The 16,941-nt window shown below is 43.2% G+C and overlaps 1 non-coding gene across 1 annotated transcript; it reads left to right on the top strand.

Annotated features, from left to right (window-relative positions):
- Window positions 1-10,342: 10,342 nt before the first annotated feature.
- On the top strand, window positions 10,343-10,419 carry Trnad-guc. Its single transcript has one exon. It is a non-coding gene; the product is annotated as a tRNA-Asp (tRNA).
- Window positions 10,420-16,941: the final 6,522 nt, after the last annotated feature.

Below are 16,941 nucleotides of genomic sequence, written 5' to 3'. Positions count from 1 at the left end.
GTCAGAGACAGCAAAGGACTTGGAAGAGCAGTTGAACGGAATGGACAGTGTCTTGAAAGGAGGATATAAGATGAACATCAACAAAAGCAAAACGAGGATAATGGAATGTAGTCGAATTAAATCGGGTGATCCTGAGGGAATTAGATTAGGAAATGAGACACTTAAAGTAGTAAAGGAGTTTTGCTATTTAGGGAGTAAAATAACTGATGATGGTCGAAGTAGAGAGGATATAAAATGTAGACTGGCAATGGCAAGGAAATCGTTTCTGAAGAAGAGAAATTTGTTAACATCGAATATAGATTTAAGTGTCAGGAAGTCGTTTCTGAAAGTATTTGTATGGAGTGTAGCCATGTATGGAAGTGAAACATGGACGATAACTAGTTTGGACAAGAAAAGAACAGAAGCTTTCGAAATGTGGTGCTACAGAAGAATGCTGAAGATAAGGTGGGTAGATCACGTAACTAATGAGGAGGTATTGAATAGGATTGGGGAGAAGAGAAGTTTGTGGCACAGTTTGACTAGAAGAAGGGATCGGTTGGTAGGACATGTTTTGAGGCATCAAGGGCTCACAAATTTAGCATTGGAGGGCAGCATGGAGGGTAAAAATCGTAGAGGGAGACCAAGAGATGAATACACTAAGCAGATTCAGAAGGATGTAGGTTGCAGTAGGTACTGGGAGATGAAGAAGCTTGCACAGGATAGAGTAGCATGGAGAGCTGCATCAAACCAGTCTCAGGACTGAAGACCACAACAACAAAACGTAAATTCTAAAATTATGCCGCATTTGTACAAAACTATGTTATGATTCTGTCAGTGGTAAATTTTTTCACCCTGCAATATTCAGCAAACAGTTTACGTTTCTTTAGAATGGTATACTGATTACATGACTAGCGGCTTACTCGTGAGTATCTGAATATTTGCTCTTATTATTAAAGTTCGTTGTTTAAAAAGACGTATGGGAACTACATTTACTAAATATGTAAATAACTGTGATTTAGCACCTAGTAAATCTATGTAAACTAAATGTGTTCTAACCCTAAATTTCTTCAAATAAACGGCAAAGTTTCTTGGAACGTATTCATTGCCTGTTGCCTCAAACGTTGAGATAAATTATACTGTTGAACAAATCTAGATAGCAGATTGGTAATTCTTTATCGTAGTTACTTAACATATTGTCATCTTAACACAAAAAAGAAAACTAAATGTACTGTGTCTGTGCCATCATACCACTTTTAATAGTCAGTTATCGAAGTGTTCTGATGCACGCTGTGTGCATTCATTCGAGAATCACAGTCAAATAAAATTGTCAATAAACAAATGTGAATCTAACTGCATGTTAGAATAGCAGACTTTGCGGACGTTTCTACAGTGAAGCAAACAAAATAGATCTTTATTTTATTCATAATACGGAAGGAAATATAAATTACACTAGTAAAAATGTATTTACTGCCTGACGCGTGTGAGAGTGTATCTGCCTGCCATGTTGTTGGAGCATAATGTACTGTGGAATGTAAGAAGCTATAAGCTAATTTTGCGACTAATTTTGTTTTCAGATGGAATTTGTGAATTGACATTATGCTCTTATTGATATAAAAGGGACCAAATAACATTTTTCTTTCTTTCCTTTACCCAAAGATAATTTAGGGTCGTGGTGTGCAAGGCACCGCTAATTTTTTCTTTTGTTCCTTCTGTGATTTTAAAATATCTCCGAAATTTTTTCTCGTCGGGATGACGATTAATTTTTTCTATGGTTGACCACCATCAGTTTCGTAATTGATATAGCATCTGTATTTTTATTAGCTAATGCTAATCAACTTATCGCGTCTCCTTTTCACAACACAAATTGTCAATAGTCTGTAAGTCACTACGAATTGCTAACATTGTTATGTCATATGGGCATCAGAAGTCGCCTTTCAACCAGTTACTAACAAAAGAAATAAATTTTCTGAATCAATGCGCGATCTTTGTGTTTATTTTGTAAATAAAACAGATTACATCGCTCAATCAATGTCTCTTTTATAACGTTGTTTCGGCTTCTGCCACTGTTAGACATTATGCAGTGCATGACAGAGAGTACGTCCCACCTTGCCCTTCAAATCTCCTTTTCGATTCGCAGGCGGGGTTAGATGGAAATGATTGCTTGCACACATCCTAATCTTTCCTGCATGCATGTGGTACGTACGCAATGGAAGCAGATGAATTTTTACATTTCCCCCTCGAACATCTGTTCTCCACATTTCCTTAAGCGGATCTCTGGGGAAAACGTCTGTCTTCCAACGTTTTCCATTTAAGTTCCATGAGCATTTTCCTTGCAGTGTAAGTAGAACCCTACCAATATGTATGAATTTCTTTGACGCTTTCCGTATAGCCGTCTTTATAAAAATCCCGAAAATGTAATCAATATCATAGAACAGATGGCACGGAAGTTTTCTAACAGATATACTGCAAATATTTCTCACGTAGGTCGAAGTATTAATTTTAATGATCCTATTTAAGACATATGCTAGGTTACATTCGTTGAACAACAACGCTAAAATGATATATTATAATGAGGGTTTCCCTTTTCAGCTTCATTGTATTGCATATATGAAGATTTAGGGAGAAGCGACTTTCATTCAAATAAGTGGAAATCTAGTCTTTCTAGATATTAAGTAGCTACAACCCAAATAAAGCTACAAGACACTTCAGATACCAATCATGCGAAATGGAACACTAATCAACAGTAGTTCATATTTAAATTTCCTTTCTGTCATTGCGTCTTTCACAGAAATATTGTAAACAAATTCCGAGATTTTTCCTAACGTAAACAAAGATCGAATTCTTTTCCTAGTTTTTATACCCGGTTTTGGAGCTCCATTTATAATGACCTTTACGAGCCACTGAACCATAACTTCCCTTATTTCCTATATTCACAGTTACCTTACTTTGATCAATGACATTTAACACACAGCACATATATGCCATGCAGGCCATGTGCCAATGGCACTAGTCACAGATATTTCTAGAACAGTCCGTTTACAGGAAGACGAAGGAAGTGTTTCCAGCAACTGCGTGATCAATGACATTTAACACACAGCACATATATGCCATGCAGGCCATGTGCCAATGGCACTAGTCACAGATATTTCTAGAACAGTCCGTTTACAGGAAGACGAAGGAAGTGTTTCCAGCAACTGCATAGTTTTTTTCCCATGTCGATCTAAAAAACGTTTTGAGAATTAGCCATGAAAGGTACGTTCTCCGTTGCGTGCGCACTATTCGAGATACTCAGCACGACTGATTTCACTGGTCGCTTGAGACGTTGTAGCATTTAAAAAGAGATAAAGATAACTGCTACAACACTTCAAGCTGCCAGTGCAATCAGTTGCGCTGAATACCTAAAACAGTGCACGCGCAACGGTAGAACGTATCTCTCATGGCTAACAGTGACGACGTCTTTAAATCGATACGAACAGGTCTCTACGTAGGCACTCGAAAAGATCGACTTTCATTTAAGGTCTGTAAAACCAAAACGACTGTTGTCGAATTGCATTGTGAAAGGCAACAAAACATTCTTCAGTGAGCGTGTGACGACACAGGAATACGTCTTACAAAACTACCAATGGACACTTGCGAGTTACAGAAGAGACCGTTTATTTAAGAAGTGTTAATACAATGATCCATAAGTTAATGACATGGACAACTGTATCATTAGACGAAACATAAAGAATGTAATGAAATGCGGAAGTTAATACGGACACTACTATACCTAAGTAAAAAGAAAAGCGGCTTGAATTCTCTTGCATCAAAGAAACTACGAATACCCAAATTTTGTATCTGAGTATATGTCATCTGTCTTCTGATTAGTTTGATGTGGCCCGCTACGAATTCTTTGAATTCGATCTTGTGGTAACGTCTCAGTCTCAAGTAACAATTGCTACCTACGTCCTCAATTATTTGCTTGATGTATTGTAATCTACTGTTTCCCTAAAGTTTTACCTTCTACAGCTCCCTCTAACACTGTGGAAGATATTCCCAGATGTCTTAACACATGTAATATCAAACTCTTCGTCCTTCTTGTCAGTGTTTTCCATATATTCCGGTTTTCGAAAATTCTGCAGAGAACTTTCCCCTTCTTTATCAGCCCACCTAATTTTCAACATACTCCTAGAGAACCACATCTCAAATGCTTGGTTTTGCGATTTTCCCACAGTCCAGTGCCGTAGTATGTTGCAGTAAAAACATACAGGGTGACAATTATTGATCGGATCGACCTCCGTCTTGGATGAACCACTTGGATAGTGCGATAATATCACACCGATTATTCCGTGACTCGACATTGCACTCCACACAGTCACCAGCTGAGGGTGAAGAGACTTCTAGTTTGCGAAATGCGGATTCCCAGTCCCCCAAATGTGTCAGTTTTGCTTATTGACGAACCCATCAAAATATAGAGGGTTAAAAAGTACTTCACTCACAATAATAATAATTACTGTTGCAGTCATTAGCCAACTCAGCATTAAGGTGTTACTAAAGACATCACGAGACTAAATTTGGGCATAAAAAGAGTCCTGGTTTAGTTAACGTATAGGTACCGAAAATGGAGTTAAATAACACTACATAAACACTTTTTATACTCTCACTATTATGGAAGTGCGTCAGATTTCTTTAGTTTGTCTTTCTCATAAAAGAAAAGAAAACAGGGGGGGGGGGGGGGGGGGGGGGGTCATAAACTGAAACTGTCTTGACAGGCAAATTCTGTGACTATTTCAGAACCAAAATGCAGTTTGCCAATATTGCTTTCTAAACCCGCTTGAAATTGTTTATATGTTCATACTTTCAAGCAAGTAATTCAAATATTAAGTTCAATTAATTTCAGAAAATTGTTCATAGTAGTAATCAAAGCAAAATTACTTTTCATATAGGTTCAATTTGTGTGCCTTATCCATTACCTGAGAAGCAGCTATTTTTATGATAACACTACATACTTTGGAACTGAACATTAGCACATTTAGTACAGAAGAAAACCATTAATTAGTTGGAAACAGGATACTCGGTTTCTGCACATTTAGGACGGGATCCTGCGTTGGTTTCATGATCAGGACAATTTTAAGGTTCAAACACATGTTTATACCACTAGGATTATTACTGAAAAACATTCACACAAAAATACTGGTCCATACTATGATACATATTTAGGTTCCTGAATTTTATGAGGCAGTGGCGCAATAGTGGTGGCAAGCACGTGTCGTCTATCTGGTCTCACACTCTTGATGTTGAATGTTTTTTATAAAGTCTTCTTGGCGACGTATTATCCTCGATTTAGAGCCATTCCATAATAACAAGAGTACCATACGACAGCCGAAACCACTTCTGAGGCAATTTCAATATAAACTGGCTTTCAAAGGCCTCACTTGGCCCCACGATGTTAACTGTACAACGACTAGCCACTAACTGCGTAGCGTGCTCACCGCGTAGCTGCCCAGATCGACCGCCAAAACCACCTTTTACTAAGCGCCAAGCCACTTCCGTAGCGGAGAGGGTTATCTACATCTTTTATTCTACACAATACAAATTCCCTAAGCATGAACCAGCATTCAAAGCACAATTTATCTTTTATGAGCAGACACATAAAATTCCATTATTTTTAAATATCCTTTAGTCTTTTATTACAATACTTATAATACAAATTTCAATGACCTTTATTAGTGAAGAACAAACACTGCATAGTTATATACGTACAGTGGATGGTATAACCTACTTACAATCGATATTGGTGTTACAATAGGAACTGTTTTTATCCATTCCGAGACAGCTGGGAGCTGTTCTGAAAGCTAGCGGGTTTGCTACGCAGTACTACACACGGTGATATCTTGTGTTTTTGGTATTTCTATATTCTTGTCTATCCCGTCCATCTACATAAAACCTTCGGGCGACGTTTACAACTATGTGTAAGATCAATGTTTCCTTATACCTTTCAGAAACTGTTTCCATCGGAGGCACAATGAACATCCAGACGATAGTCAAACTCGCTCTTTATACATTCTGGGGCGTGGCTAGTGTTACTGCTGTTGATCTGCGGCGCCAGAGTTTACACAAAGTTGTTGAAAGAGGAAGTACTTGCACGAACTCTTTTAGAAGCTCCGCCCCACAAAGAGAATAACGTATCGTGAAAGAAAACGTCCTTGGAGGCAAACAGAGCAATGAGAGACCCGTACGACCGATATACCATTGATGCAAATTTTCTTGTATTCAGGCGCCATTGAAGTGGTGCTCCATGATGCTGACAGATGAAATTTTCGACCCGTTCTCGCAATATGGGAAAAACCCATTGAACTGCCTGGCCTAGCAGGACAGAGCGGATTAGGTTGTGTAAAAGGGGCCAGAATGAGTTTCTGTCAGTTGCACTCAACATACTAACTTTTTATCAACACGCAAAATTACAACAAGAATGAAAAACACTCAAAACTTTAATCGACATCCTTGATAAAACTTAGATCGGCTGAAGGTCACATTTAAAATGGAAGACACAACGCCTAAGAAAAAACTGAAATGTAACGTTCTTCTGGAGGTTTCACCAAAGAATATTTTCTAAATCTTCAGCCTTGTCGGCTGAAGGCCTCAGCAATTTAATTTTAATGAAACTTGGCTGGAGGTCGCATATTAAGCGTTAAAAGGCAGAAGGCCTTATCTTAAAGCATTGAATGCAAAATTAGGCTGAAGGCCCATACAAAAGCATCACTATCTTATGCCTTAAGCGCAAGACAGGAACATTAATTTATGAGATATTAAAACTCGGCTGAAGGCCACACATCAACCAAATAACTAAAACTGGGAGGTTACTGTGTAACAGACATGGAACATCGCTCAGAAATTTACAAGGGTCGACATGGGATTGTGACACTAACGCCCATTTAGGTGAGACAGGTAGCCTGTCCACAACTTCTTAATCTGGAAGCAACCAACCGGCAGACATACAGACAGCCGTCCAACCAATCAACCAAATCAGTTCCGCTCCACGCAACCAGCAAAACGACCACAGGAATTCAGTACAACGACACACAGAATACTGGCGCCCTCAACGACTAACAACACCTCAGCTGTCGAACTACATGCCACGCTGGACGGCAATAGCGCGACGAGGAAAATACACTGCCTAAAATTAAGTCAACGACCAGGGCAGGTAACCGGAACATCGATGGCCACAAGGCAGAAGATACCGCTGGGAGAACTTCAATAACAGGGAATAAATTAAGTTAAATTCCACAGGACGACAGCCGACTTAAATACACACACGTTGTTGCTTGCCGGAATGTCCCAAATGCGACAACCAGGATCAAACAATGAAATGTAAACAGTTGGGGCTCGATACTAAGTCAAGATCTTTGGGCGACTAACTTCGTAGCACTCGCAAGCAGCACCTCACACTCCAACCGCGCCTGCACGCTGCCAGCGGCTCCAGGCTGACGCCTTGCGACGGGGGCTTGCTTGTTGCTCGACGCTAACCGACTGACTAGACTGCTGCTCCGAACGCGACTGCTGCTCCGTCGCGATTGCGCTACTGTTGCGTCTCCCACTCAATGACCACCATCGGACGGACGACATCCCGGAGACACTGGCTCGGAGCCAACCATGCAGAGGGAACACAACCGACATCTCTGCACAAGAAGGAACCGACCCAGACACACGTCGTCGATGAGACGAGCGACCGAACGACCAACCAACGGTCGTCCCCACTGGTACTGGCTGTGCGGACCTCACTGGGGCTCCGTGCCCGACTGCAGTGGTGCTGCGTTGTGGCCGCCCTGCTGGTCCATCTCCGACTGACTTCCAGACACACGGCGACCCGTATATACTATCGGTCGCCCGGAGATAGTACGACGGTGCACTTATCGATAAGCGCTGTTGCTGCCACTCACAGGAAGCAAGACAGCAATTCAGTGACACCAGTAATTGAAATTAAAATGACGAGGCGGCCGTATGGTAAAAACAAATTGTTAAATAAAGATGGCACGAACATGAGCCACGCTCAGCTCACCCATAGCTCCGGGTACATGTTCCCCTATCCGGGCGAGCGAACTAGCTCTGCTACTAACACTCCTACCTGCAACCAGATGAACTGGCAATTTGCAAATGGCGCCATTGGGATCCTTTAATTTCTGTGAGTAAAGATTGACACGAAGTTCTACTGTTTATGTTCTTGTGTCTCAACCACTTTGCGAGACCCTGTAACTGGCGGCGTCTCGGTACCATCTGAAACTGATCTCTAAGATTCAAGACAAGTCTTAATGTAGCGATGAATTTCAGGTTTGGAGAAAATCTTACAACCAATGTAAAAATAATGATTTTAAGTCAGTACTAACTCAATGTTGCTGTGTAATGAGCTTTACTTCAAAAATGGTTCAAATGGCTCTGAGCACTATGGGACTTAACTGCTGTGGTCATGAGTCCCCTAGAACTTAGAATTACTTAAACCTAACTAACCTAAGGACATCACACACATCCATTCCCGAGTAGGATTCGAACCCGCGACCGTAGCGGTCACGCGAAATGGTTCAAATGACTCTGAGCACTATGGGACTTAACAGCTGAGGTCATCAGTCCCCTAGAACTTAGAACTACTTAAACCTAACTAACCTAAGGACATCACACACATCCATGCCCGAGGCAGGATTCGAACCTGCGACCGTCGCGGTCACACGGTTCCAGACTGTAGCTCCTAGAACCGCACTTCCACTCCGGCCGGCAATGAGCTTTACTCCTTAAAATAAGTGTAGTGAACAATTGAACAATATCTAAGGCAGCAATAAGTCATCAAGCTACTGCAGAAACGTAGTGACTGTAAAAAGCTGTTGCTTGCAAACTGCGAACTGATGTTTTCACACGGAAATATATCCAAAACAAGTAATGTGAGCAGCACAAAGTGAAATAGCTAAATAATATTTATTAACAAAATCTGAGAGTGGTCTTCAATAAATAATGCAGCACACTTTTTTTCTGAAAGAAGATTAGTTTTATTGAGAATTCCAATACACAAAATTATTCCCGATTATTTTTGCAACAAAACCCATTTGTCAATATAATCTTCGTTCAATGCGATGGCCTTACGCCGCCTTACTGCGAGGGCCTGTATGCCTGTATGGCTTCACTCTACTGTATAGTACATCAATAATCTCCATATCATCCACGTACTGCTTACTGCGTTGTGCATCCTTCATTGAGCAATACGGGAGGTGCGAGATCCGGGCAGTAGGGTGCAGATCGGGACGGTTTGCACTATTTGGTTGCGCTGAATACAGAAGCCACGCCCAACGACTCGCCGTGGTTTTGTTCACTGCAAGGTCTCCATAGACATTCTGCAAGCGACTATGAATGTCTGGAATGTTCAAATTTTTTCCCAAAACAGTTTTATAGGGTCCTCTCTGCTGGGGATTCACCCAGTAATTTTGAAAGTGGTGACGTAGCAGCACCTGTTATTCTGACGCACTGTAGCGCTCTTAGGTGAAGTTTCCAGACGTAGATTCCATTCTCAGTTCCTTCTACAACATTTTGGAATCGTTTAAAATCATTTTCTGACATCCTATGGACTTGGTGATTCGTATCAGTACGCATTCCCTCTCGATGAGTGATCATAATGAAACGTATTTAGCTCAGTATTTCTCATTTACTCGGGGCAACGAAGTAGCTCTCTCTCTCAATCTGCAACGAGTAACAATTTGAGCTAAGTGGCTGGGGACATATTTCACTTTTCCCGTCAGTTTTGTCTGGTACACTCTAATCTTGCTTTTTCCCATTTACAGCGTTGCCTTCTACGTACAGTGCTCTGTGACGCTGTATAAGCGCCTCCCATTCCCGTCTGGTACTGCGCCTTTATTTGCCGAGCGCTAACCCTGTTACAGGGGACGTGAGCAAACCGCGCGCGGGACGAATGCTTCTGGGGATTAGTGAGGAAGGCGCGGCGAGACGGCAGATATGTGAGAGCGCGGCGTGCGCACCGGCTGACGAGATTATCGCGCCCTGGGACGCGCTGTCAGCTCTGCGGGCCGCGCCATCCCTCAGCCGCCGCCGCAAGTAACTCCAGAGGCGCCGCAGACCGGCAGTCCTCGTCGCCAATTCGTGCGTCGGCTGGGAAAGGAACTCGAGACGCGGTCGACTAAGAGCTCAACTACCTAAAGAATATGTTTCACCGGTGGCATTGTACTCCGAGCTCAATCCACTCACCAGAAGCCGCATTACGAAGACTGGCGTACGTTATTTGGTGCACCACTGTTACTTATGCGTGCTCTAGGGGTAGCGTCGTTGATTAGTAGCGCAAACGTCGTGGGGTCAAGAGTTCGAAACCCGCCACCATTTAAATTCGTCTGCCACCGTAGCTGAGTGGACAACGCGCCGGCTTGTCATGCCGGAGGGCCCGGGTTCGATTCCCGGCTGGGTTGGACAGTGTCGCCGGCACGGTAGCTCGGCGTGTTCGGTAAGAGGGATAGCTACCCTCTGGATCCACGATGAACTCGAACAAGTGCATGGGACGTCAGCCCCGAACCAATAAAATTAACAAAAGAACAAAATGAGATAAAAAAATATAAAAGAAGGGTAGAGTCGTTGATAGCAGTGCAAACGTCGCGAGGTCCTGGGTTCGAAACCCGCCACCATTTAAATTTTGATTAATAATCAGCATTGGTGGCCGAATGCTTCTGGTATAAGACGATATTGCAAAGCCTATGATTTTTAATAACGATGCAACTTTCCTTCGGACATTCATGCATCACCTAAGAAACTATGCATCCTAATCAGCATAATACAGCCACTGATACCGTATTTATCTACCGTTACCGGGCAGGCGACTTTCAAGTAGAAAGTCTGACCTGTACAGGTATATACATAACGGATGTACGAGTACAGTTTGAAGACGCAGTAGTAGACCTCAGCAGTAATTAGACATCGTGAGAGAGCAGAATGGGGCACTCCACGCAATTCACGGACTTCGCAGTCACGTAATTGCGTGTCACTTATCTCACACGTCTGTACGTGAGATTTCCACACTCTTAAACATCCCTAGGTCCTCTGTTTCCTACGTGATAATGAAGTGAAAACCTGAAGGGACACGTACAGCACAAAAGCCCACAGGCCGACCTCGTCTGTTGACTGACAGAATCCGCCGACAGTTGAAGAGGGTCGTAACGTGTAGTAGGCAGACGTCTATCCAGACCATTACACATGAAGCCCAGACTGCGTCAGGGTCCACTGCAAGTACTACGACAGTTAAGCGGGAGTTGGAAAAACTAGGATTTCATGGTCGTGCGGCTGCTCATAAGCCACACATCACGCTGGCAAACGCCAAACGACGCCTCGCTTGGTGTAAGGAGCGTAAGTATTGACGATTGAACAGTGGAAAAACGTCGTGTGGATTGACGAATCGCGGTACACAATGTGGTGATCCGATGGGAGTGTTTGGGTATGGCGAATGCCCGGTGAAAGTCATATGCCAGAGTATGTAGTGCCAACAGTAAAATTCAGAGGCGGTGGTGTTGTGGTCTGGTCGTGTTCTCCATTGAGGGGGCTTGCACCCTTGTTGTTTACGTGGCACTATCACAGCACAGATCTACATTGACGTTTTGAGCACCTTCTTGTTTCTTTCTGTTGAAGAGCAATTCGGGGATGGCGACTGCATCTTTCAACACGATCGAGCACCTGTAAATATGCACGGACTGTGGCGAAGAGGTTATATGGCAATAACATCCCTGTAGTAGACTGGCCTGCACAGAATCCTGACCTGAATCTATAGTACACCTCTGGGTGTTTTGGAACGCCGAATTCGTTTCAGGCCTCAACGAGCGACATCGATATCTCTCCTCAGTGCAGCACTCCGTGAAGAATGGGCTGCCATTCCCCAAGAAACCTTCCAGTACCTGATTGAGCGTATGCTGCGAGAGTGGTAGCTGTCATCAAGGCTGAGGGTGGGCCAACACCACATTGAATTCCAGCACTACCGATGGAGGGCGCCACAAACTTGTCCGTAATTTTCAGCCAGAATTGCGGATACTTTTGGTCACATTGTGTATGTGGGAGAAATAACTTTTATATACGGAGCTTTAATAGGTATAAGTGCAGATATTTCTAACGGTGACTGTGGACAGTGGACTGAAAACATTACATTAATATTTAAGCCATTTGATGACTAATAATTGCAGCTACTACAAGTCATATGTTTTATGTCCGATAGTACACGCAAGTACTTGTGTTAAGAGCAAGTCATTAATGCTTATTTTCCCCTGGGCAGCAGGTGAGGTGGGGAAGTGTTGCAGCAAAATGAATAGTCAGTACTGCCAAGCATTGTTCATTTCACCGTCCATGTACGACAATGCAGGAAACATCAGGTCTTAAAATCTGTGATACATTTATGGGATAGCTGTTCGACACAGAGAAGATCCAAGCCAAAAAAATATCTGTACATACACCTGCATGTGTACCAATAAGGTGTGGATGTACACTGAGGCCGATCTCTTATGGGGATCCGAAATAGCATCGAGGGGTTCGTGGTTAGGTGACACTATGCTAGTAATATGGCTAGTAATTTACTTCGGCTGGGAGGCGTGCTCGAATGGTTGAGGCGGTTAAGGTAACTGCTTGCTTAAGCAGATGATTCGTGTTCGAGGTCCTTTCTGGTATAAATTTTCACTTGGTGCCACTGAGTCATTTTAATGCCCACATGAGCCTACTGTCGTTGAAAACGTATGAGTAGAAGAAAGTTCTTAGTAACTTCAGCTACAGCTAGAATCTGTCTAATGTTACGTTCATGATCTCTTCGCGAAGTATGCAATATCTGATCAGAAGTATCCCGGGATGTCGCAAGGGCGAACGCGCCATTACAAGGGGAGGCGCAGTGCATATCTTTGTCAGTACAGAAGCAGAAGAATGGATCAGTCAGAAGAGCTTCGAACATGGACTAATCGTCGTGACCTGAGTGACAAATCCATCAGGAACATTTCAACCCTTCTGAAGCTCGCCACGTCGACTGTTCGTGATGTGATTGTGAAGTGGGAACGTGAAGGAACCATAACTCAACCCAGACCAACCAGACCTCGGAACTGTCGAGCATTATGCATGATGTCTGTAGAAACAGCATAAAATCAGTGGAAGGAATCACCTTGAGTTCCAAAGAGTGAGTTCCAAAGAGCTAGCAGCAGTGAAGCTGGCAAAGTATCAAAAATGGGGTACAATATTCGAGCAGCTCCTCGACAGCCACACACTGCGGTAGTCATTGCTAAGGGACGTTTGAGATGCTGTATAGCGTATAGCCAGTGAACACTGAATGACTGGAGGTGGGTGACTTGCAGTGATGAACCACTCTAAGTTAGGGAATCGCCCCTTATTGTGCATAAGGAAAGGCTAAATGCGGAACGATATGAAAACCTTTATACAGCATTGTATACCTCGTACAGTAGAGAAACAGTTCAGAGACGACGACAGTTTGTACACCACGACAGTGCATCCTGTCACAAAGCAGCTTCTGTGATAAAATGGTTTGTAGACATCTGTTTTCTTCTCGTGGATTGGCTTGCCCAGAGTCCCCACCGGAACCAAAAGTCCAGTCTTTGGGATGAATTAGAAGATCGAATTTGCTGCAGTCCCCATCGTGCAACACTAGTACATTCTCTTGATGAAGAATGGGCTGCCATTTCTCCACAAACATTCAGACACCTCATTCAGTGGGTTGCCAGTAGTTTCAGACGTCATGAAGGTGAAGGGTAGCCGCATGCCAAATACATAATCAATATCAATGAACTTATAGTTTTGATTAGACTTAGGGGGGGAGCTGTGTATCGGTTGATACTTCGTTGGATATACGCTCTAGGTAAAAATACCGACCGCATCGCGATGACCGCTTCTCCTGAAGCACCTGCCATTTAAACTGGCTGAACATTTCCGTGACGCTCTCGTGCTTACCGTAGCGCGTTATTCTTCTTCGGACCTACTTCATTTTCCCTACCAGTCCCATCTGACACAAATTCCACGTTGAGGAGCGATGTTCAGTTACTGGTCGAACTAGGGTTCTGTAACTCGCCTCCTATGTAGGCGGACCATAATCTCTTATGATCTTTTCAATCAATATCAGACTCGTATCTGTCTACCGGCTGTTAGTTTTACGTGATAGTAAAATCACAGAGATTTTATGGATGTGGCTTATGCCAGTACTTGTCATGCAATTCTGTAATTATACAGTAATGTGACTTTCTATCTATATCTTCGTAATGGGTTACGTTTGTTTATGTTGACGGTCAACTGCCAATTGTAGCATCAAGTGATGATCCTCTGCTGGACTTCCTCCGTTTCGTTATTACTTTCTAAAGCTGCGGCTTCTCTGTATACAACAACATTATTCACGAAAAGCTTCATGGGACTTCCCATGATGCTTGTACTACCAATGTTACACTGTAATATGTGTCGTTATAACGGTGGTGAGTCCACATGAGTACCTATAACGCAGATGGCCGTTGTGGCCAAGAGGATCTAGGCGTGTCAGTTCGGAACCGCGCTGCTGCTACGGTCGCAGGTTCGAATCCTGCCTCGGGAATGGATGTGTGTGCTGTCCTTAGGTTAGTTAGTTTAAAAGGAGTTCCAAGTCTAGGGGACTGATGACCTCAGATGTTAAGTCCCATAGTGCTGAGAGCCATTTGAACCATTTGAACCTATAACGCACTATTGAAAATTGCACTGTTGGCTGAAATCTAGATCTGCAATGAAATACAGATGACATTGCGACCGATGCTGACCTTCTTTCTACCACGTTTTATAGGGCATACTAATCTTTCCTTCCACACTTTATCACTGACTCACGAGAACACGTTATGATACAACTAACGTAAATCGCCTCTCTGCACTAGGTACCTACCACACTCAACCACCGCCTTGATTCCGACGTACATAATAGTATTTCAAGCAAAATGCTGGCCTAAATTATTGTATGGTATTTTCTGCACTATGATACCCTAAATAATATATATTTTAGGATAGTAACGTACGTACGCACTTTGCAGCACGAAAAGAAATTATGGTAATTTAGTTAGATTCTTTACATCTTAACTACAATTACATGTACACACATAAAAAAAAAAAATTTTTGTATCACCTCGGTTCCGGGAGTTGCGGAACCTGTACAGAAAATTGGAATATACGTCAACATAAACTTCATGTTCGAACTTTTTATTGCTCATGAAAACCACACATTGCATGTTATACCATCATACAGCGAAACCTTCAGAGGTGGCAGTCCAGATTGCTGTACACACCCGTCCCTCTAATATTTAGTAGCACGTCCTCTAGCATTGATACGTACCTGTGTTCATCGTGGCATACTAACCACAAGTTCATCAAGGCACTGTTGGTCCAGATTGTCCGACTCCTCAACCGCGATTCGGCGTAGATCCCTCAGAGTGGTTGGTGGGTCACGTCGTCCATAAACAGTCCTTTTCAATCTATCCCAGACACGTTCGATAGGGTTCGTGACTGGAGAAAACTCTGACCACTCTATTCGACTGATATCGTTATCCTAAAGGAAGTCATTCATCAGATGTGCACGATGGGGGCGCGAATTGCCGTTCCTGAAGACTATTGCCTCGCCAATGCGCTACCGATATGGTCGCACTATTGGTCGGAGGATGGCATTCAGGTATCGTACAGCCGTTACGGCGCCTTTCATGACACCCAGCGGCGTGCGTCGGCCCTACATGATGCCACTCCAAAACATCAGGGAACCTCCATCTTGCTGCACTCGCTTGACAGTGTATCTAAGGCGTTCAACCTGACTGGGTTGCCTCCAAACATGTCTCCGACGATTGTCTCGTTGAAGGAATATATGATACTCATCATGAAGAGAACGTGGTGCCAATCTTGAGCGGTCGATTCGGCTTGTTGTTGGGCCCATCTATACCGCGCTGTATGTTGTCATGGTTGCAAAGATGGACCTCGCCATGGACGTCGGAAGTGAAGTTGCGCATCATGCTACCTATTGCGCACTGTTTGAGTCGTAGCACGACGTCCTGGGGCTGCACGAAGAGCATAATTCAGCATGGTGGCTTTGCTGTCAGAGTTCCTCCGAGCCATAATCCGTAGGTAGCCGTCTTCCACTGCAGTAGTATCCTTTGGGCGGCCTGAGTGAGGCATGTTATCGACAGTTCCTCTCTCTCTGTATCTCCTCCATGTCGAACAAGATAGCTTTAGTTCACTCCGAGACGCCTGGCCACTTCCCTAGTTGAGAGCCCTTCCAGGCACAGAGTAACAATGTGGACTGGATCGAACCGTGATATTGACCGTGTAGGCATGATTGAATGGTTGATCTACAGACAACACGAGCCGTGTACCTTCTTCCTGGTGGAATGACTGGAACTGATCGACTGTCAGACCCCCTCCGTCTAATAGGCGCTGCTCGTACATGATTGTTTACATCTTTGGGCGGGTTTTCCATATTTTTTCCATAATCTTCATTTTGCATTCTCCCTTATATTGTACATTCTTCTGTAGTACCACGTTTTGAGTGCTTTATATTCTCTCTTTCCACTTTGTCATGTGTTTCCAATCTCGGAAAATTCATAGCTAGGCATCGACTGGGAAATGTAATTAAATGAGACCGAGTCAATTTCGGGCGTAATTGAATTTTACTTTTATTTGCTTGCATTCTTGTGCAAAGGAATCTTTTCGCTGGTTGAAGTTACGTTACGGCTTGTAATGTTCTTCGTGAAGTAACCCAGCGTCATTAGTTCCATGCCATTCACGTTTAAAAGGAGAAAGGTAGAAAATGTCATACGTTCATTTTGCGAGGAAAGGAAACAAGTTCGAATTATATAAGTTGGAGAACGAAACTGGCATTTACTTTTTAAATGCATCAAGCAAATAATTGGGCAAAATCGCGGGAAACGATGATCTGGATAACCGAATTTGATCAGAACCCTGTTCCTCCCAAATGTG

Source organism: Schistocerca piceifrons, chromosome 5 (assembly GCF_021461385.2).
Source record: "Schistocerca piceifrons isolate TAMUIC-IGC-003096 chromosome 5, iqSchPice1.1, whole genome shotgun sequence".
In the NCBI taxonomy this organism is placed as follows: Eukaryota; Metazoa; Arthropoda; class Insecta; order Orthoptera; family Acrididae; genus Schistocerca; species Schistocerca piceifrons.
Note: the sequence above shows the minus strand (reverse complement) of the source record. Positions and strands in the feature narration are given on the sequence as shown.